At 41.2% G+C, this 22,407-nt stretch overlaps 2 long non-coding RNA genes across 5 annotated transcripts in view; one reads left to right on the top strand and one right to left on the bottom strand.

The window, feature by feature from the left end:
- The window catches only part of LOC141506201 (uncharacterized), a 54,243-nt gene that overhangs the window by 3,731 nt on the left and 28,105 nt on the right, over nucleotides 1-22,407 (bottom strand). For 3 of the 4 annotated variants that reach the window (XR_012473799.1, XR_012473797.1, XR_012473796.1), the window contains one exon: nucleotides 15,889-16,045. The exons of the other annotated variant lie outside the window; for it this stretch is intronic. This is a non-coding gene — a long non-coding RNA (uncharacterized LOC141506201). Of the gene's footprint in view, nucleotides 1-15,888; nucleotides 16,046-22,407 lie in introns of those variants that run through there. 4 annotated transcript variants of the gene reach the window in all.
- Nucleotides 4,854-20,682, top strand: LOC141506204 (uncharacterized). The gene is made up of 4 exons (XR_012473800.1): nucleotides 4,854-5,037; nucleotides 8,017-8,102; nucleotides 8,994-9,038; nucleotides 20,572-20,682. It is a non-coding gene; the product is annotated as an uncharacterized LOC141506204 (long non-coding RNA).

Genomic DNA, 22,407 nt, shown 5'->3' with positions numbered 1-22,407 from the left:
CTTCATATTTGAAGGTTGTTTTCTTGTTCATTTTCAAACTTTTGTTGTTTGCTATAGAAATAGATAAATTTAAACACCACATATTATGGAGCTTAAAGAACATTTTTTTTCCTTTTCTGGCAGTAGTCTGTGGATATTCTTGATCAATGCTTTAAAAAGGTTTTCTATATTCAGATGTTCCAAACAATTTTCTTTTATTATTTCTTGTATTATGTTATTTAAGGGGTTTTTTGGTCTAATTTATTTTTCTGAGAGACCTATGAGCCCTAAATTGTCTATGCCCATCCTATCTTCAGTCAATAGTATTCATGTATTCTTTTAACATTTTGTCTTTTGATTGTCTTGTGTTGAATTTTTTTCCACTTGAGTGTTTTTGTGTTCCAAATCTGTTCATCTCTTTTTTCATTTCTTTAGAGAGCTTCTACATTGTGGATTCAATTTAAAAAAAAATACTCTGAGTTAACAGCTCTAATTTCTGACATGATTTTCCTGCTTCCTTATTTTATCAATTTCATTTCTCTTTTGAAGAGATCCCTTTACACAGGTACCTGCACGGAGACTCCAGAATTATTCATGAGGGAATGACCGGTAGAACTTACTCCTAAACTCTTCCTAGAAGTTTTCTCCTGCTCCAGTGCCTCCTTCTTCTTAAATCCACATTTCTCTCTTTGAGAAATTGCTCTTTCAAGATCTTGGAAATGGAAGGGATGTCTTTTCTGATTCATCAACTACTGGATCCTGCTAGAGTCATATACAGAGTCTTGTCAGAGACAAGAGCATCAAATTATCTGAAGAGTTCTCTCTGTTCCCATATTTAAAGGAATCAACTATCTGACTGGTGCTTTATCTACTGCACAACATAATTTCAAATACAGTTCCACTTCTCTGCTGCAAACATCAAATGGGAACGATCTGGATCAGATTGAAATGCCCTCAGTCATATATCCCCAAAGTTCTGAGAAAGGTCCGTCCTGATGGTCTGACTGAACTGAACCAATTAGAGAAGACATTTTCAGTTTGTAATGTCTGGAAACAGAGAGAGGAAGAGGAATCCTCTAGAAGAGGGTTAAGAAGACAAAAGGAACCATTTTAGGGGTAGGTTCATTTTTTTCTGATATGGAGAGAACAATGAGAAGAGTCTCCAAGTGACTCTTGACAAAATAGAACTCATTATCTTTTCTAAATCTGACCATCCTCCAAACTTCTCTATTTCTACAGAAGTCACCACTATCCTTCAAATGACCCAAGTTCACAACTTCAACCTTAAAAATCATTCTCCATCCTTCCCTCTACCTCCCCATATATTGTTAGTGCTACATCTTGTGAATTTTACTACCACAATTTATTCTACACAAATATATCTAGTGTCTCTCAAGCTGACTCCACCTATTGCAGATTCTCAGGTCCTCTCCCTTGCACAATTGTCATATTTTCCTGATTTGTCTCCCTGCTTCCAATCTCTTCCCCCTTCAATTCTTCTTCCACAAGGCTGCCAAAATCTATAGCTTAAATAACTGACCTGACCATGTCACTTCCCTGATCAAAAACAATCAGTGATTCCCAATTGCCCCTAGAATGAAATACAAACTCTAACTTGACATTTAAAAGCCCTTCCTAACATGGTTTTAGCCTATCTTTCTAGATATTTAATATTACTTCATTTTATATACTCTGTTCCAGTCAAACCATCCTCTTTGCACTTCCCCAGCCAGATAGCCATTCCTAGATGGAGAGTTAGAAGGGATTTAGAAGTCCAACTCTTTCATTTGACAATTGAGGAAACTGAACTCAGAGAGATAAAGTCAGTCCCATAACTAGAAAACATCTGAGGCAAGATTTGATCCTAGGTCTTGCTGCTGTCAAGCTCTCTAGGCATCATTGCATACTCTTCTCTAGCTCACAATTTAATGCATTTGCTATGCATTCAGCATAGGCTGTCCCTATGTTTGAAATGCTCTCTGTTTCTTCTCATCTCCTCATCTATCTGTTAGAACTCAGAGCTTCTTTCCAAGATAAGTTCAGATTCTATCTCCTCTGAAAAGATTTTCCTGATACTTCTGACTGCTAGTGCTCAGCCCCTCTTCAATATATCTTGGTATTCACATCTCTGTCTAGATAATCCTTAGGTCCCCTTTAAAATACTTGTGAGGAGGGGTGGCTAGGTGGTACAGTGGATGGAGCACCAGCCTTGGAGTCAGGAGTACCTGGGTTCAAATCCAACCTCAGACACTTAATAATAATTACCTAGCTGTGTGTGGCCTTGGGCAAACCACTTAACCCCATTTGCCTTGCAAAAAAGAAAAAACCTAAAAAAAATTTAAAATAAAATACTTGTGAGGGTGGATGGGTAAGGAAGGTTAGCTTCAAGCCATCTTTTAATTCATGATAACTATAATTTAATAAAAACTATACTGTTTTGGAGTAGGGTGCAGTGGATAGAGCACAGACCAGGAGTCAGATTCACCTGAGTTCAAATCTGACCTCAGATATTTAATAATTACCTAGCCATGTGACCTTGGGCAAGTCATTTAACCCCATTGCCTTGCACCCCCCCCAAAAAAAAACCCTACCATTTCATATTATAGTGATAAGTGATAGGACTTCAATATGTAGTTACTTAGGCTAAGTGGTCTTGATGACCATAAACATGTAAGCAATGACAGATGACCTGTACTTTTCCATTGCCTTGACTCATTCTGATCCTGTGAATAACCTCAGATTCTAATTGTATCCAATTAGAATCTGAGGTTATTCACAGGTTACTACATCAATTGTGCACTGACACCCACTCCTGGAAAGCCAATTACCAATTTGAACCTCATTCAAGTATCTGAACTGGATTAGAAAACTCCTCCACCTGAGTCTGATATGGACAAGTGGAGTATGAGAAATTCTATTCCTACCTTCATCTGGGTTTGATTCAGAAAAGTCCCCTCTTATAACTGGTGCTGATCCCCCTCTCAACCAAGTCACTGTCAAAGGATAATTTCCCTCTCTCCCAGGCTCTCCTCCTGTGGGCCAGAATTCTGAGCATATACTCCTACCAAGATCTCCCTCATATGAGCCCCTATGGGACTCACTATCCATCCATGTTGCCATATAGTATGCATGTTTGCTTTCATTTTTGCCTGGTAGTCACACTGCCCCTTAGATGATAAGTTTCTTAGAAGCAGGAAACACAATGTCTTATGCCTAAGAGATATTTAATAAATTTTTGTAGAATTGAATTTGATTTTAGTCATCATGGACATAGTGGTTCCTGGCCCCCCACCCCCCTGGGGCCAATCTCAGAGTATAACTAGGTAAGGTAAACTGATGCTTTGGTCCAATATGTGAAATGAAAGACTACTGAAAGCTTTATACTCTTTTATGGAAGAAGACAGCAGCAGAACCTGCTTTGCCAATCTGGGGCTGATGGAAGTGAAATGAGCAGAAAACCATTTGAAGTATCAGCAAGCCTGGGAAGAGGGATTACTTGGGCGAGGGGGAAAGAGCCTGATGCTGATACAACGAGTTCTGACCCAGACCAAGAAGAGGGGAATGAGACCCAGTTTTTGTTCAACAAGCTAGTGATGAAAGGTAGTCTTTCAGGGACTGCCACTTAACACACTTGCCAGTCAGACTGGGGAATAGTGGTGGCCAGGGAAGTCGCTATACCTCCCATCCATGATGGACAAGCCATGAAGAGAAGACCCTTCAAACAAGGCAAGTTTTAAGACAGAAGACAGTGCTTTTAGACTAGAGTGCTATGTTTTCTTGGGTTTGCTTCTTCATCCTTTATCAATTCAGTTCAACAAGCATTTATTAATAGTATGCTAGGCACCAGGCGTATAACAGTGATAAAAACTCCAGACAAAAACTGTTTCTGAACTCAAGAAGCTTATAATCTACTGGGGGGTGGGGAACTATGCATGTAGATAAGAAAATACAAATTTCAAGAGGGAGAGAACACAAACCAAATAAGGGGAAGGGGGATCAGGAAAGGTCTTAGGGAGGAGGTGGCACCTGAGTGATGCTCTGAGGGAAGCTAGGAATTGCTCAGGGTGGAGATAAGAGGAGTCTATTTTAGTCATGAAGAACAGCCTGGGTAAAGCTGTAGAGACAGGAAATGGAACATCTCGTGCAGGTAGCCTTGAGTAGCCTAGTAGGAAATGGGTAAAATCAATCTGGAAAGATTGATGCCAATCCAATTTTGAAAGAATTTATGTGCCAAATAAAGGTGGTTATATTTTCTCTTAAGGACAATGGGCTGCCATGAAATTCTTAGGCAAGGGTTTTATTTCTTTCCTCTAGGTTTTGTCATTCCTGATATTTCAAACTTCCCCTCAAGGGATGGGCAGGAGGGTCAAGTTGAAATTGTACCTGACTAGCCTGTAAGCAAAAAGGGAGATATTTCAGGACTCTCAGGACCTTCAAGAGACTGGAGATTAGTAGTCCTAGCCAGAGGGAAATACTTTCCAGACCAAATTTTTGGACTTGGTTGTTTCTCAGTGTGATCCACCCCCCCCCCCCCCCAGACAGGTACTATCTGAAGAGCAAGCAAGATAAGTAAGAGAAGAAGCAGCTGCTGAGTCCTGACTGAAGGTCCATATCTTTCTTGGGAATGAATTTCTTTCCCACCCTAAACTTTTACCTCCCAAGATGTTCAAACTTTTTTACTAAACTAAACTCTAAGAGGGAGGAAGGAAACGGGTTCAGAATTATTCTGAAAAGACCAAGAGATATTCTTCTTTCTCAGCTTCTTGTCTTGAATCATGAAAAAGAGGGGCTACTGCTTTAAAAGGACCAGAATTCTAGTTTCCCTGAGGAAGGCCATATTTCAGGGACCTGACAAAAATGGACTATGAGTCAGGAGAGCAGGGTTTGAGTCCTGCTTTATCTTATCTCCAGGTTTATGTTTCTAGTACTCCACGATGGTCTCTAAAGGCTCCTACAGCTCTAATAGTCTGTAAATCTATGAGCATTTAGGATTCCTTTAGAGTTCACCTCATCTTTGCCTCAGTTTCAATAAGTTGAGTGGTCTTCCTCCATCTCTGAGTAAGTCACTTCTCCACTTTGGGGCCTCAATTTCTTCCTCTATAAAATAGAGTAGTTGAACCAGATAAGGCCTAGATCTAACATGATACTTTGAGTTTTGTGGGGGAGGTAAGGGGTGTTTAGGGGAGAGGCAAAAGTGACTACTGCAAAGTATTTTTCAGTTTGATATGAGCGTTACCATGACAACCTCAGGTTTCTTGGATGCCAAAGTGTAACTAAAAGAAAGACCTTATCATCTAGTTAATAAGAATAATTAGTGAAAACAGGAAATTACCATAATGACCCACTTCCTTGGGGTGGATGATAGTGGGTGTCAGCCTCCCCAGTTGTAGCCTTATAGTATCTGGGGTCTTGCCCTTTCTACCAGTGTGTTGCTTAACCCAACAAACTCAGGATGTCTTCCATGCCGCTTGCCCCAAGCTCTAATTTGTGGCCCTTATTAAGCCAATGAACATTTCAGTGTGGTCATTTATATCTTAAAACAGACAAAAACAAAGAATCAGGGACTTGACTTATTTTGTTGATGTATAAACTTAAGGAAGTGATGGAGAAAATACTAATAATGAAGAGTGAACTTGAGTATGTCAAGCATATGTCCCTACTTCCCAGCTCCCCAGAGAACTGGTCGTTAAAACATTTGCCAGCACACCCCTGCCTCTCCTATCTCTCCCTCACTTCCCCATCCCATGCAAATATTGTTAGTTTTGGCTCTGGCTGAATCCAAATTCCTCCAGTCACATAGGACAGGGCTTTATAGAGACACTAAAGGAATATTGGGAGGGGGAGAATAAATATTAAGGTTAGAATGGACTCTGCTTTCCTCCATTATTCCACTAGATGGTGGTGTAACATCAAAAGAGACAAAGTCCAACTGCTAACTGAACCTGAGGGTGATTCTTAGCAAGACAGCACCCAGTTAGTTGGTTTAAAATATATTGAATCTACCCTTGGCTCCTACCCACCTCATTTTTCCCAGTCTCTCTATCTAATTCTGCCCTAGGCCATATGATTCAAATATCCCTGATTTCTGTCCCAACCTAGTTCTTCCCTGTGCACCACCTCCCTCATCCCATTCTGGCTTGTATCCTTCTCCCCCTTATGTCCTTTCCCTTCCTGTCCTTTCCATGTGTTACCTTCTCACTCAACTATTTCCCCCCACCCCAATTCTCCCCCACCCACCCATTCATCCAACAAAATTTCTCTCCCACACTTATGCCTTTGGAATTAGGGACCACTCAGCAGCTATTTTGATTCCAAGGGGCTGACACAAAACCCTTCACCTCCCATCTCCAGGTCTTTGTACTGGCTGTTCCCTCTACCTAGAATACACTTCCTCCTCATTCCCAACTCATAGGATCCTTCTCTTTTTCTCAAGATCCAATTCAAATCTTCTTCATGAAGCCTTTGTATCTATTCTCCACATTTATTCTGTATTTACTTATAAACTCTCTGTCCCTATTGTCTCTCTTATTTGTTCATTGCTAGTTGATATTATTTCATTCATTCTATTTGCAACCCTGGGGCAGAGCGCTGTTTCTTCCACAAAATTGGTGCTTAATAAATACTTGATGACTGATTGATTGATTGCTTAAGGTTGTTGGGAGGGGGTTGTATTTCCTCTTCCCTCCTCACCTTGAGCCCCAGAATTTGCACCAGGCAACAAATAGATCCCCTAGGGGGTACTTCATCCTTCTCCCTCTGTTCCTTTCCCTAACTTCCCTCCCCAATACATCCTTCATGTTCACCGCCTTTTCTCCCAGAGGAGGCTTTCCTCCTAGCCTCTGCCAACAGCTCTAATGCAGGAACCATTAAGTCCGTCTCCATTGATTTGGGGATGCAAATATATGTAAATCAATGCAAATGAGCACGCAAAGGAGGCTGTGCTGGGAGGTTCTAAGTGGCTGTCAGTTCATTGACACCTGTTCTGAGAAGGGAGCTGCCCGCCCCCCCCTTCTTTTTTTTCTCTTAGATCACCTGCCCCTCATTCCTTAGGGACTAGGATGTCCTGCCTGCTCTCCCCAAATGACATGGAGTTCTAGCTGGAAGGGGGTGAATATGTTTCCCCAACTAGATCTTGTTAAAGCAGAAAGAGCTCTAGATTTACCCAGAGGACCTAGTTTAAATCCTGACTCTGCCATTTGTTTTCTATTTGACCTTGGGTGAAGTTACTTAATCTCATGGAGACTCAGTTTTCCCAATTGTAAAATTAGGGAGTTGGATGAGATGGCCTGGTTCCCTTCCATCCCTAGATTTATGCTCTGGTATAAAGAAACTCTTGGTTCCCTTCCCCCTTTTTGCTCCTTCTGTCTTCCTTTCCAACAAGGCCAGGGAGTCAGTCAGTCCTCTATAAAAGTTCTGGTCATATCATGTTTTTAACCTAGAGATTTGGCAGACATACATGGATGTGCACACCTAGAGACACTCATTCATTTGGAAAGACACAAGCACGCGCACGTGCACACACACACACAAACACAAAACATTCAGAAGATGTACACTCACACTTGCTTTCAGAAACACAGTGAAGGAGCCTGTGGGAGGCAGAATCTGACTCATCAGGACCAGAGCTGTGGGTGGTGCTTTTGTCCTGATTTCCGGGGCTGTGAGCTCTACATTTCACAAAGAAATGTATGGGGGATGTCACAGCCATTTCTCTGACTGACTGACAGGGACAATGATAGAATGGTCACCCCTTAGCCTGGAAGGGCTGCTTGCAGCTGGACAGATGGGTGACTGATGGGGGTGGCACAGTCATCTTTTCAATTGCCTCTCTTCTGGAATCTACCCACCCCTCTGCCTGTTGAATTTTTTTCTTTCTTCAAAGCTCAGGTGCCACCTCCTGCAGGAGACTTCCTTGATCCCTCCCCTCAATCCTCAGCTAAAGAAGATCCTTCATGTCTCTATGATAGGCTGCTCCAGGGTCCTTATTTCATTTTAACCTGTATTACAGTTATCTGTGTACTTCTCATTCCTTTACAGGATTGTACCTGCCTTAAGAGCAGAAATTGTTATCACTTTTCATCTTAGTAACCCCAGGGCTCAGCAGAGTATCCTCTTCATAGAAGGTACTTTTAAAATGTTCATTTGTCTTTTGTTCTATGTCTTTATGTATGACTTGTGTCTGTGAGCTGGCCAATCCAGTTAACAGTTATTTAGCACTTACAATATCCATAACACTGAACAAGGGGCTGAGGATGCCAAGACCAAAAAAAAAAAATGAAAGAAAAGAATTTCTGACCTTCAGGTGTTTATATTTTGTTAGGGATTAAACTATAAACAGATAAGAAGAGCAAACACTAACAATAAGGGGAATCAGAAAAGATATATAGCAAGAGATGGTCCATGAGCTGAGCCTTGAAAGAAGGTAGGAATTCTAAATGTGTGTCTAAGTCACTATGACACAAAATCATGTTAAGAGCTACCATATTTCTATCCCAAGGGTTCATGTGAGATGTGGTCATGAATTTGCCAAACTTAATTAACTTTCTCTGGATTTCTGAGAGGCCTATCAGCAACCATATTAATAAGTTGGTTGTTTTATCTGATACAATGATTCATTTCATTGTCCCTTTAACTAAGTGTAACTTTAACTATGTACTTGGAACACTGGACTGGGAACTGGGAGAGGTAGAAAGCTTGTATAACATAGTCTCTGCCTTTATGGAGCTTATACACAAATAATGATAATAACAAGCAATACAGGCATAACTGATTCAGTGTGGTTTCTGAAGCTGCCTGTAACTCTGCCCAGCCTTCAAGATCAGGAGTTCTGACTTTAATGACATAAATGTCACATTATTGGGCAAGTAAGTTCCTAGGATAAACTCATACAGTAATAGGTTGAGTTAATCTTCATTAAATATAGGAGATAAAACATATTCACCTCACAACAGTAACAGGGGGAACACAGGTGGAGGACGACTTACAAACCTGCAGTTTTTTCCTTTTGTTATCAGTGAGAAGTTGGTTGGGTGTGGAGGAAGAAAGACAGATGGACAGAGGTGAGTGAGGTTGTAGGAATGCAGAGTTGGCTATAAAGTCCAAGGCGGCTCCAGAAAGCTCCTTGGAAGAGGTGAATCTGAAGAAAAGGTTTAGGAAGACAATGGGAGGGAGAGAGGAATACTGGGGAGGTAGAGCAATTTGTTCGGATAAGTAGGTAGGGAGGGGCTAGGGGAAAGGTAAGAGAAAGACATTGGGATCAGAAAAGGGATCTCTGATGAAATATTGACAGAGAAGAGCAGAAAAAGTTTAAAGTGTTTAAGAGTGGGGTGAACCTAATAATGGAGCATCAGAAATCAGACTGGTAACTAGGGTGAGTGATTAAGGCTTTGCCTCAGGGCACCAAAATTTAGAAAGCATTGACAGCAGGTAGAAATAATTGAGCTCAGCACCTTGTTAGCAAGAATAAATAGTTAAAATAGGAAGCTACCAGATGGTGGCTTCCTCTCCCCACTCCTACCAGACCCTCTGCAGCTATACTCCAGGTAAACCTCTCTCTTGGGTCTAGTGAACCCTGCCTTGTTCTCTTTCCTGGTGCTTCCCTTCATTGGGGGAGGCCAGGTACCACACAAATTCCATCTCAAAACCAAATTTATCTTTAAAAATTGACTTGAGAATTGCTGCCTGAGGAACTTTTTTTTTTTTTTTTTTTTTTTTTGGTGATGATGTTTGCCCCAGGCATGAGAATTGCTAGTTAGAGCCTTGTCTGAAACCCATGATTATCTCCAAGCTGGGAACATGAAAAAGAAAATGCTGGAGAAGAAAACTTGCATGTGGTCAATCCAGAGTTAGAGCTGGACCATCAGGGACTTCTGGGCCCTGGCCATCGAAGCCCAGAAGTGATTAAAGGTCCTTGTGGCAGGCTGTGCGGGAGCCAGGCCGGAAGAGAAACCCAGTAATTAACAAGCTGGCACTCACATATCCACACATCAGATCGGCTGAGGTGCAGGGATAGCTGTCTGTCAGCAGAAGCTGCCAGTGGAATTTTTTAGACAGCTGGGCTCAAGTTGGGAAATGAATATAAGTTACATTTCTATGCATCGTTGTGCCTAGTGGTAAAAAAAATTAATCAGTGACATGGCTGTGACACATACTCATTTAAGAGTCTACAGAGAAATGTTCATTTGTCAGAGCCAGCAAAGAACAGATTATGTGTCAGCTGGGGAGGGGTGAAATATGTGTACAATGGCTAATAAACACCGGTGTGTAAGGGGGTCAATTGATTGTGTCAATGACCATATGACAGATATATCATTGAGGAGCCATGGGCATTCCCATGGTGCCTGGGGTAGGGGTGGGGGGGTCTTCTTCTGATGACAAATACACAGCCTGCCACTGTTAATATTCCTGACCAAGGTGTAATGCTTGATCCAAACAGGCTAGGGGAGTCTCAAGTTGTTGCAAGAAAATAAAAATATAAAAAAAAAACCATGGAGAAATATCCCCCAAAATTCATCAAATCATACTTAAAGTTAGTAAATTGTTCTGTGATTGGCAAAGCAACTGCAAAAAAAAAAAATTAACTCCTGCTTTAAAAACATGCTAAAATTCTGTGTCCAAAGGCCTTTATTACTACTTAACCTGGGAGACTTAATTCCTCAGCACTTATAATGGTGATATTTGTCCTTCACTCTCTCTCTTTTTTTTTTTAAAGATTTTTCAAGGCAATGGGGTTAAGTGACTTGCCCCAGGCCACACAACTAGGTAATTATTAGGTATCTGAGGTCAAATTTGAACTCAGTACTCCTGACTCCAAGGTTAGTGCTCTCTCCACTGTGCCACCTAGCCACCCCTTGTCCTTTACTCTCAAAGATGACCATGACATCATGGGAGGTGATGCCATGACAAGCAGGTGAAATGGATTTGAGTGGGGGGAGCCACTGTGCTAAGTCACCAGCCTCACTTTCTCATTCAGTCATCTGGATCCAGTGGTCAGATATGAATCAGGATGACTAGAGATGGCCCTGGATGTGAAGCAATCAGGGTTAAGTGACTTGCCCAAGGTCACACAGCTAGTCAGTGTCAAGTATCTGAGTTGGAATTTGAACTCTGGTCCTCCTGACTCCAAGGACAGTGCTTTATCCTCTGTACCACCTAACTGCCCCTTCAGCAACTATAATTGGCATTCCAGAAAGATAAAACTTAAAATCTAACTAGACTGTCAATTTCTTGAATCCAGGGCTCAAGACTGAGACCTGACTTAGGTTTCTGGAACATAGTAGATATTTGACAAATCCTTGCCAAGTAATTCAGGCTCCAGTCTTGAATTGTAGAGAAAAAGCCACTCCCCATATAGAACCACTATCATCTAAAACTATTCTCTGTTGTATTTTTCTGTGACATGATTCTACCAGGAAAGGCCAGGGCCAAGCTGTCAGAGAATTACCCTGCTCACCCCCCATTTCTCTTTTTAGTTGCCAGTCCAGTGATTGCTGCACTGATGCCCACTGTAATTCTCATGACATCTGTCCTTTGATTTGGGATGCAGTGACACCCTGAGAAAATATTTGCAGATCAAATTTCACATGTTTCTGTGAATGCCACAATTACAGAAAAGCACAGGCTGAGACTTGTTTTGAATTTCCAAACAAAATGCCTATTCTTATAACTAGTCTCAGCTTCACAGTTCTCAGGGTGGGCTTGTGAGCTTATATCATTGTGAATATTATGTAACTGAAAATTCACAGACCACCTCCTCCCTATAGGTTAGGTGAAAACAACTCTCTAACCAGAGGTGACAGAAGGATGGTGGGAGCAGAGGTGGGGTTATTGGTTCTCATACAGTCACTTGATCTACACCCAGACCTCTGGGAGGAGAAGGCCTTCCTGCCAGGCCAGCCAGTATGTCATCATCAAGGGCCATTTAGGCTCAGCCCTTGGAATGCTATCTCTCCTGAAATTTTGAGAAGGAAGCAAATGAGAAATCAACAGACCCAGAGGGTTTGTATATCTCTAGGGATAAGATGGCAAGTCCAGAGTCCCAAATTGTAAGGTCTTTGATGACCTCAGTTGTACACATTAGGAAAAGTCACAAGATTACATTCATAAGTTTATACATAGACACAAACATACATACACACACACATATTAGTATGGGCATATGTATTTTAAGTTGAGGAATTACAGACTTTCTGTTACACCTAATAAAGTATAAGGTAAGACAAGATCCCTAGAGCAGACTGGAAACATCCTTAGAAGTTCAAATGAACAGAATCAAGACTAGGAGTACTTAACCTAAAATTTGTAAACTTGTTCTTAAAAATATTTGAAAACTGTATTTCAGTATAATTGATCTTTTTTGTAATCCTGTGTTTTTTTTATTTTATGAGTTTAGAATTGTTCTGCGAAGAGCTTCGTAGGTTTCACTAGACTGTCAAAAGGATCCATGATTTTAAAAACATTAAATTAAATTAAAAAGTGAAGATCTCTTGGTTTAGGGACTAAGGCACTTTTCTCTCAGGGACATTTAAGCCAAGCAGATTTCTGATCAGCACATTTTCCCTGTCTTGGGGGAAAGGGAGGCTATGTATGTTATGGTAAAAGTATTAGGAATCAGAAGCTCAAGGTCCAGTCCTGACTCTACTAGAACTGCCAGGGTGACCTCGAGCAGTCATCTGACCTCTTTGAGCCTCAATATCCTCACCTGCAAATTGGAGATAATCACATTTCATAGGCTTATTGTGAGGCCTAAGTGAGCTAATGCCTGTGAAAGTTCTGTCTAAAGTGCTAAGCCCCACATAAGTGTAAAGGATTATTATTATCTAGAGGCTCCTTGTGAGAGCTTAATTATTAGTCAGCATTTACAGGCTGGATTTTTTTTTTTTTTTGGTAAAGATCCTAAGGCCATTCCCCAGGGCTGCTTAGCCTAGAGAACTCATAATTTTGTTCCCATTATACAAATGGGAAAACTGAGGTTCCAAGGGTTTAAAGATTCATTATAAGAGTGAGAATGACTGAGGTCTATTTTCAAAGGTTACCTATTATTGCCCTAATACAGAGCTTTCCAAAGCCCCCCCCCAAATACAATTTGCCTCTGGAGAGGCAAGTGTTTCCAAAGAAGAATCAAGAAAGGGAGGGAACAAGAGTCAGCTGCTTCCAGGTGTGAGGAGCTCTAAATAACACTGAAGCACTCCTGGGTCTGCTCTTAGATATTGGAGTTGGGGAAAGTCTCAGAACCAGCAGCAGTGATTGGGGATTTTACAAATGTTCCCTGGCTTGAGCCAGTGGCTCTATTTGGGCCTTCTCCTGCCCCCCACACCTACCTCTTTGATGAGAAGCACAGATGATTAATGTGAATGTGTTTACAGTCCCCAAACCACCCTCTCTTGGGAATGTGGAAGGCTCAATGGACAGTCGCCAATTATCATTGGAGCCTCAATGCCCCTGAAGGAAGAGACTGGCTGTCTGCTCAGGTCCTTAGGGTTCCCTTGGCTGGAAACAGCAACATGGCCTCCTCGCTTCATAATATCAGGGAAAATCACTAGCTGAACTGACCAGACCATACCAAAAATCAGGAAGTAAGGCTTTGGTAAAAGAATGAAGAGAATTGGGGGAGTATGTTGTATGCAAGAATTAATGGAGTAGAGGGGGTATAGGAGGCCACAGGGAAGGAGATAGTCACTAAATCATGTGTATGTTGGTGTCCCCTTGACAGATACCATTAGGATGGCTAGGGGCCCTGGAGCAGGAAAAGAAAACCCCTAATGCAATAAGCCATCAATTTTCTATGAGTGGATTATCTGCTACTAAACTTTAATTGATTCGTGGATTTAAAACAAGATTTGCTGTAAAGATTCTCAGAAATAGAAAAGATCTTAAAGATCATCTAGTCCAACTTCCTCATTTTACAAATGAGGAAATGAGGCCCAGAGAGGTTTAGTAACTTGCCCAGGATTACATGTTTTGTTGGCTGCTAAGCAGACCCAGAACTGTAGAAACCTCCTCCATTCTCTGCCTGAGGGGCCCTGGGGGAGGGGGGAATGGGGATGGGAAGGGAGTCCTAGGTCATTGTTAAGATGATGGATCTGAAAAGCCAGTCTGTATTGATAAATGTTTAATAACCAGCTCTTTAGGGGTAGGAGGAGGTGGGAAATGTACTAATAACATATTTTAAATATTATCTTCATTATTAATATTTACTTCACTTCCTTAAGCCTAGACAGATTTATAAAACAATAAATCAAGCCCTGATATGTGACATTTGCTGATTTCCAAGGTATGAAATGTGAGATTAAATTTAATTTATTAAGTTTAAGAAGTTGAAATTAAATTTTCACATTGAAAATTTAACAATTGACTCTATTGGAACTGGTTCTAGCATATCTTGAAAGACAATAAGTGTGTATATATATATATATATATATATATTCATATATATATATATATAACATACCCCAAAGACAGTGATTATATACATATATACATATATATATGTATATATACACACACATACACACACACCTGTGCAGGTATCTGAGAGCTTGTGTGTTCTTGTAAGCACAGGTGTGAGACACTGAGTGTATGACTGTATTCATCTCATAAACTCTCAAAGGTGAAAGGAAATTATTCAGAGATTAGCCAGAGCAAATTAAATCAACAAGCATTTATTAAGCTCCTACTATGTGCCAGTTGGCATAGCTATGCCAACTCCAAGATCTAAGACTGGGACTAAAGAGACAAAAATAAAATAGTCCCTGTCCTCGAGGAACTCCTGATCTAATGGGAGGGACAATATGGAAATAGCTAAGCACAAACAAGCAATTAGATGGGAGATAATCAGGATTCTTTTGACTGGAACCAACAATATGGCCACCTCTCTCCACAATATTCTGAAAAAATTGTATTTAGAGAGAAGGCTCTAGTATTAAGCAAGAATTGGGAAAGACTTCTTATATAAGGTGGGATTTTAGCTGGAACTGGAAGGAAGCCAGGAGGTGAAGATGAGGAGAGAGAATTCCAAGCATGGGGACAACCAAGGAAAATGCCTGAAATCCATAAATGGAATGTATTGTCCTAGGAGCTCCAAGAAGGCTGGTGCAGCTGGGTCATAGAATACATAGAGGGGAGTGAGGTATAAGAAGACTGGAAGGGGAAGAAGGCAGCCATGTTATGAAAGGCTTTAAATTCCCAATAAAGCATTTTATATTTGATTCTGGAGGTAAGAGGAAACAACTGGGGTTGATTGAATAGGGGATATTGAGGAGAAACTTCACTTTTAAGAAGATCAGCTGTAGAATGTACTGGGGGGGAAGACTTGAGGCAGGAAAAGTATTTAGCAGATTATTGAAAAATTACGCTATATTAAGGAATTTTGATACCAAGTGCAAAGTTGATGGGAGAAGGGTGATAATAGGTGAAGAGGAGGATGCAGAAGTCAGTCAGAAGAATAACTCTTTGAAAGGATGCAAAAGGTGGAGATGGGGGGGTCAGATGAACATTTTTCCTGGTTCAATAGATAATTAGAAGTTAGGGACTGAGGGAAATCACAGATGATTATTTTTCCATTTGATTCAGTCCTTCCAGGCAAGCCCTGGTACAGGGAGGTTGCAGTTTAGAGGTGGGCTTGTAAAAGACCCTTGTAAAAGAAGGTGGGCCCTAGGAGAAAAGCATGACTCTTATGGTATCATTGTACTAGAAATCCCTCAAGCCCTAATAGGAGGTATTTGAATGGGGGGGGGGGGTGTTATGGAGGGACAGAAATGTATCTAAGAAGACAATATTTGGATTGTTGGATGAAACAGAAGGAAGGTGACAGCAGATGAGGAAGGGGCTCAGTGGAGGGAAGGGAGGAAGAAAAGAGAGGCACTTGAACTCTTTAAATGAAACATTATTGAAATCAAAGGTTGAAGAGTGTTAGCAGGCAGGCAGATGGGTAGTATCTTTGTAGTAGAAGGTGGGCTGCTGATGATAGAATTAGCACCTTCATAACGTTGTTAAACAGATTGTCCAGAACCCTCTGGGAAATGATGGGAGAGAGACAATGAAGAGAGACTCTGGGAACCTCAGGAGCCTAGGGATAAAAAAGGTTCCATAAGTCCTGGATGGGGTGGAGTGAAGTAAGGATAAATATAGCCCCTCCCCTCCCTGTTGTCCCTCTAAGGTAAAGCTGTGGTCACAGTGCCGGAATTACAGCACTGATCCTCCAGTATTCATGCTTTCTCTGCCTGGCATGAAACGAATAGCAGAGAGCAGGCTAGAGATTAAACACACACACACACACACACACACACACACACACACACACACACACACATAAACATAGCTTCTCCTTGAAAAGGTCCTTTTTTCTCACTCCTCTGGTACCAGGCACCCATTTTCTCTTGAGGAATAGCATGTTCAAAAATCACATTTTAAACTCCTCCTGCTATCCTTCCTCTTTCTCCCAACTTGGGCCCTTTTCCCTACAGTCATCCCCTTTTACTGGTTTGATGTTTCCCTTAATCCTCTTTGAGCCTGGATTCAGAGCTTTTTTTTTTTTTTTTTTTGCTAGAGGAAAGAGAAGAGGTTCCATTGATTATGAAGGGAGCCTGGGTTTGATTATTAATTCCTGTGCAGAGGGGCCAGGCTATACATGATAAAAACAAAAGAAAATTCATCAGGGTATGAGGAAGAACTAATTCAACCTAATGGCTACAATCATAAAGTCTTGGAGCCTCCAGCAAAGGGGTATGTGTGTTCTTCATTTCCCCAGGAACTTTTGTACAGAAATGACAGGTTCTGTGACTATAGGCAAATCAGTCCTTTGCTTGATGCAAGTCAGGAACATGAGGAGATGCTGATGCCATTGTGAGAAATATCCTAGGGGGCAGCAGGGTGTAAAGAATAGCAACATTGGTCTTAGATACAGAAAAACCTAGGCTCAAAGTCCTCCCTTGACTTTTTATTGGCTATGTAATATTGTGTAAGTAGATTAACTTTTCTGAGACTCAGTTTCCACATTTGCAAGTTTAGAATAATACTTTCATGATATAATTCTAATTTATTGTAATTCTAAATTCTGATACATTGTTGTGAAGATCAGAGATAGTAAATATAAAGTAAAAATGCTGGGTAAAGTTCTCTTCTCCTCTTGATCCCCATTCTTTGAGAAAACTCTGCTTTGGACTTCTGCCTCTCCTTCCCCTTGAACCTATCTTCCATACTATCCCAAAGTCATCTTTCTTCCCTCTTACTTTGAAAAAGAAAATCTGAAACCCCAAATCTACTTCCTCCTTCCCAAAGTAACCATAGAAGATGTCTATGATGTCTTATCTTACCACAGAATGGAAGCTCCTAGAGGTCAGAGTCAGCATTGCTTTTTCAGGAACCCAGCACATTATGACATAATAATAATATCTAGGCATTGGGCTAAGCATTTTATAATTATTATCTTATATGATCCTTAACCCTGGCAGTGCCATTATTATCAAGATGAGGAAACTGAGACAAAACTAAGTTAAGTGACTTACTCAAGTTAATACAGCTAATAAATATCTGATGTCAGGGTGGCTAGGTGGTGTAGTGGATAAAGCACTGGCCTTGGAGTCAGGAGTACCTGGGTTCAAATCCAGTATCAGACATTTAATAATTACCTAGCTGTGTGGCCTTGGGGAAGCCACTTAACCCCATTTGCCTTGCAAAAACCTAATAAATAAATGTCTGATATCATTTTGAACTTGGGTCCTCCTGACTCCAGGATTAGTGCTCTATCCAGTGTACCACCAAACTGCCCCTAAATACAATTCTTGTTTTTTCCCACTTTAGAATCTTCAGTTCATCTTTGTTCCTCCTGGAGTTTCAAAACTAAGTCACCCTTCTCTCCTTGGTTGATGTTACACCACTCAGTGTCACTAGTCAAAGGAATATGAAAATCCTCAACCATCTACTTTCTTTGAGCTTGTGTGTATCACACACACACACACACAAACACTCTCACACTACAATCTCCCATGTTATTCCATATGTTGGGAAGAGCCTCCCACACCCCAAATGTCAAACCACTTCCCTCCTTTCATTCAAAGCAACTTTGAAGAAAGGAGAAAATGATCATCTGTGGATGCCAATGCTTTATTCCCTTCATTGCTTCTCCTTTAGCTACAAAATTACAAAAGGAAATACGCAGAAGAAATTCTTCCCATAATTAATAGCTCAATCTAGCTCTTTCCCCCCTGGATTGTGTGCTCCTAAAAGAGAAAAGAAAGAGCTCACCCTGATGTCAAAGTAGATTGGCAAATACTGCTGAGCTAAGCAGAAGGTTTTTTTTTTAACCCCTGGAGTGTTGGGGACTGAAGAGCCCCAATAAGGGCTAGAAGCAGGGGGATGGACTAGATGATTTGTGAGAGTTCCTTCTGGCTCAGTGATGTTAATAGATGATTTGGGGGGTGCTTCTTAAAGTTCAAGTCCCCAATGCAGAGTAAAATCAATCAACCAACCAACCAACCATACCTTCCTACAGGGAGTTCCTAAACCACCAATCTCTTGGAGGTTAGATGATTCACAGGTGCATTCTGATTTAAATTACTTGGGAGTGGGAAGGGGGAAGGGGGAGCAAAGAATGCCTTTTCCCTAGTATAGTCACTAATGCCAATGTAGATTGATAATTGCTGTTGATTTTTAAACTGTGCCTTAGTATCCTAATTAATATTTGATTACATCAGCACCCCAAGGCTGTTAGTGAAGGGTAAAAGTCTTAGGGATGGAAATAATAAATAATTCCCTTTCTCCTCTTCATCCTCCCTCCCCCTCCATTTCTCCATCCTTTATGCTCCCTATTAAAGAGATGTTGCACCCCTAAGGTAAATCATGTCCTCCAATCAGTCAATTACAAAGTCTTCATTAAGCATCAACCAAAGGAGAAGGTGGAGTACAAGGAAATGGATAGATGGAGGCTTGTGAGCCAGGAGCTGCTTGGCAAAGAACGCTACCCTCCTGGTCCAGGAGGCTTGATTGCAGTAATCCCCAACTGTAATAAATTTAATTCAAAACATATTTAGTAAATCCCTACTGTGTGTCTAGAGCAATGCTTGGTGTTGTGGATGTTAAAAGGGAAAAAAAAATTAGACCCTGGATTTCAGAAATCCAAGAAAGGCTTCTTAAACTGGGTTGAGCCTTGTAGATTAGAGGAATTCAAAAGTAGAGTTGTGGAGAAAGGGGGAGCATCTAGGTAGTGTAGTAGATGGTGTCAGGAGGATCTGAGTTCAGATTCAGACTCAGACACTTAAGAGCTATGTGATCCTGGAAAAGTCATGTAACTTCACTGCCTTCCCCCCACCAAAAAAAAAAAAGTAATAATGGGGAAAAATAAAAGAGAGTTGGGAGCAGAGTATAAGCCAAAGTTTTAGTATGCTATCAAACCATAGTACAGTCTGGAGAACTGGAGATTGGCAGAGTCATTCACATTCAATTAACTCAATTTGGAGAAGCCCAAAGTGGTAAAGAACCAATAACAATAGAAATGGAGGGACTATGGACATAGAATAATGCATATTCTGCCAGACTCTGGATGTCTTGGTTGTTTTTGCTAAATGAATTTGTTTCTTTTTAAATTTTGTTTCAATGATAGCTGCTGGGGGTGGCTAGGTAGCACCAGGGCGGCTAGGTGGTGCAGTGGATAGAGCACCGGCCTTGGAGTCAGGAGTCCCTGAATTCAAATCTGACCTCAGACACTTAATAATTACCTAGCTATGTGGCCTTGGGCAAGCCACTTTAACCCCATTGCTTTGCAAAAAGCCTAAAAAAAAAAAGGTAGCTGCTGGGTAAGGGACAGAAAAGGATATAGTCAGAAATGGATGCAAAATAACAACAAATGCATTAATTAAATTTTTTTTTCAGTGAGGTTGGGAGAGGTGAGAAGAAGAGAATGTGAACCCTTAAATAAAATAAATTTGAATTAAAAAATATTCTAACTTCTCTCTCTCTCTGGACTGGGGAGAGCTCATCTTGAGACTTGTGGCTATGATGATTATTCTCCCAGAAGGTAACTGGAGAAGGAAACATGTGTTCATGGCTATTAATTCTTTTTATAAAGAAATTATATTTTAATTTTTTTTCATCTGTATGCCCAAGATCACATAGATAGTAAGTGGCAGAGCTGTCCCTTCCATCACTCCATAGTGCTATAATAAATGGTCCCCTTTTGCCCTTGGGGATGAAAAGTTGGGGAAAGATGCAGTGTGGAAGCCAGGGAGCCCTATTGCAGACATGACCAGAACATTATAAAGGCACCTTCTAGTGACTGTACTTTCCAAAGCACTCAGGCTGCCAGATAAAGGAGTCCAGTCAAGTTAATAATCCCACCTTGGTCTTCACAATTTCCTGAGGAATGTGAACTTCTTATCAGAGAGGTGTCAGAAAAATGGGTCAGAATTTGTTCCATCAGGTGTGGCCCATTGTTGGAGATGAATACCTGAGATTGTAGAATCAGCTAAAATAACATGTCACACATGGGTCTGTGTAAAAGAATGTTGGATTTTGTAACTGGCAAATTGAAAGGCTGCTCATACTATAATGGTTAAAGAAAAGGGGAATTATCTCATGCCTTTCTTTTTGTCTATCAAGGTGTCAGCATATGCTAATTAACTGGCAAAGACTTCTCAGAGAAGAGGATGAACAGCCATTATGTTTCTGAGGAAGGATTTATCTCCTGTTGTTGGTGGTGCCAGTTGGAAGAGGGGGTGGGGTATGGCACTGGGTCAGACATGTGAGGATAAAACCACTTCTTAGTTTGAATGAAAGCAAGAATGTACTGAAAATGCCTTCTGTCTAAACTTGGTTTATCTCCTAAGATTCAAAATAACCAAACATTGCTATAGGGGTGGGCTCAGCTTCTAGGCAGAGAGGGTTTGGGGGGGGTGGTGCAACAGCAAACATCCAGACATCTATTATGGTGAAGTAGAAAAGGACCTATGAAATCCATGGAAATGGCTCCCAAGTCTAAGTTTGCTACCAATCACCTTTATGACCTAACCAAATCACTTCACCTTTTTGAATCTTGGATTCCTCGTTCATAAAATGGATTGAATTAAATGATCTACAAGGTACTTTTCCCAGTTCTAAACTTTATGAAAAGATGGTTCAAAGAAAAGTGGGGGGGGGCTGGCTAGGTGGTACAGTGGATAAAGCACCGGCCCTGGAGTCAGGAGTACCTGGGTTCAAATCCTATCTCAGACACAATAATTACCTAGCTGTGTGGCCTCCGGCAAGCCACTTAACCCCACTGCCTAGCAAAAACCTTAAAAAAAAAAAAAAGAAAAGAAAGGAGCTTGGAGACCTAGAGACCAGCAAAAGCTTTTTCCAACATGCATAATTGATTCTGTCAGGGTTAGTTGAGGTGAGAGGGATGCTGTTGCATCTCAGCAAGGTTCTCCATCCAGGAGTTGGTCCTAGAGGACTTTGTGTCCTGCCTCAGTGAAAAGAGGTGGGATTTAGGGAGTGGTTGGATAACTGGTCTACTATGGAATGAATGGTCTGTGGCCTAGGCAATGAAAAGAGGTGGGATTTAGGGAATGGTTGGGTAACTGCCTAGGTCTGTGGCTTAGGCAGTGTGGGTTAGAGTTAGAGGGATGTTCCCCTCGCTTCATCTTCGCAGCCAGGGTCTGAATATAGGATTAAATTATCTCAAATGCACTTAGGCCTCAGGAGTAGCATCTCTTGAGAGTCTTGACCTTTCTTACTTGGTGATATGTCTGCTCAGGAGACATCCTCCAGCAACACCACTACTGAGATAGTTTTCTATCTTAGATTTTAGAGGAATGTCAGCCTAACACTCTATGGAGAAGGATGATATTCCTCATTGATTAGTATAATGGCAGTGCTAGGGACACAAAGTAGGAACTTACCAAGTATTTGTTGAAGTACATTGCTAAAGTATAATGGAAGGAGCAGAGAAAGAGAGGGAGGGAGGAGGAGGAAAATATAGTGGAGGAAAAAAAGGGAAGTGGAGGGGATTTGGGAGAATGGAAGGAGAAAGATGAAAGAGGTAGATGGGGGAAAGGAGGAAGGTTGAGAATAAGGAGAAGTTGTATTGGGAAGGAGGAGGAAAAGGATGGGGAAGTAAAAAGAAGAAGCAGAAAAGGAATGGGAGTATTGGAAGAGACCTAGTGGAAGAAGAAGGGATGAATAAGGAGGGATAGGAAATGCAAGAGGAGGAAGAAAAATTGGGAAGGGGAGCAATGAAGGGAGGCAGAGGATAGAAGGAGAATGGAAGCAGGATGGAGAGGGGAAAAGAAAAGTACATTTTTATCAGAGGAGGTTTGATTTTGAATATATCTCTGTAGGGTGTTAGGGAAGAGGCAGGAGCAGGGGCAGGCAGATATGTCACAGTCCTTGAATAGAAAATGTCCATCAAAGATCAGCAAATCAGAGGGTGTTTAGGAAAACACAAGTTACAGTTGG

Source organism: Macrotis lagotis, chromosome 1 (genome assembly GCF_037893015.1).
Source record: "Macrotis lagotis isolate mMagLag1 chromosome 1, bilby.v1.9.chrom.fasta, whole genome shotgun sequence".
NCBI classification, from domain to species: domain Eukaryota; kingdom Metazoa; phylum Chordata; class Mammalia; order Peramelemorphia; family Peramelidae; genus Macrotis; species Macrotis lagotis.
This window is presented reverse-complemented; position numbering and strand designations above follow the sequence as displayed.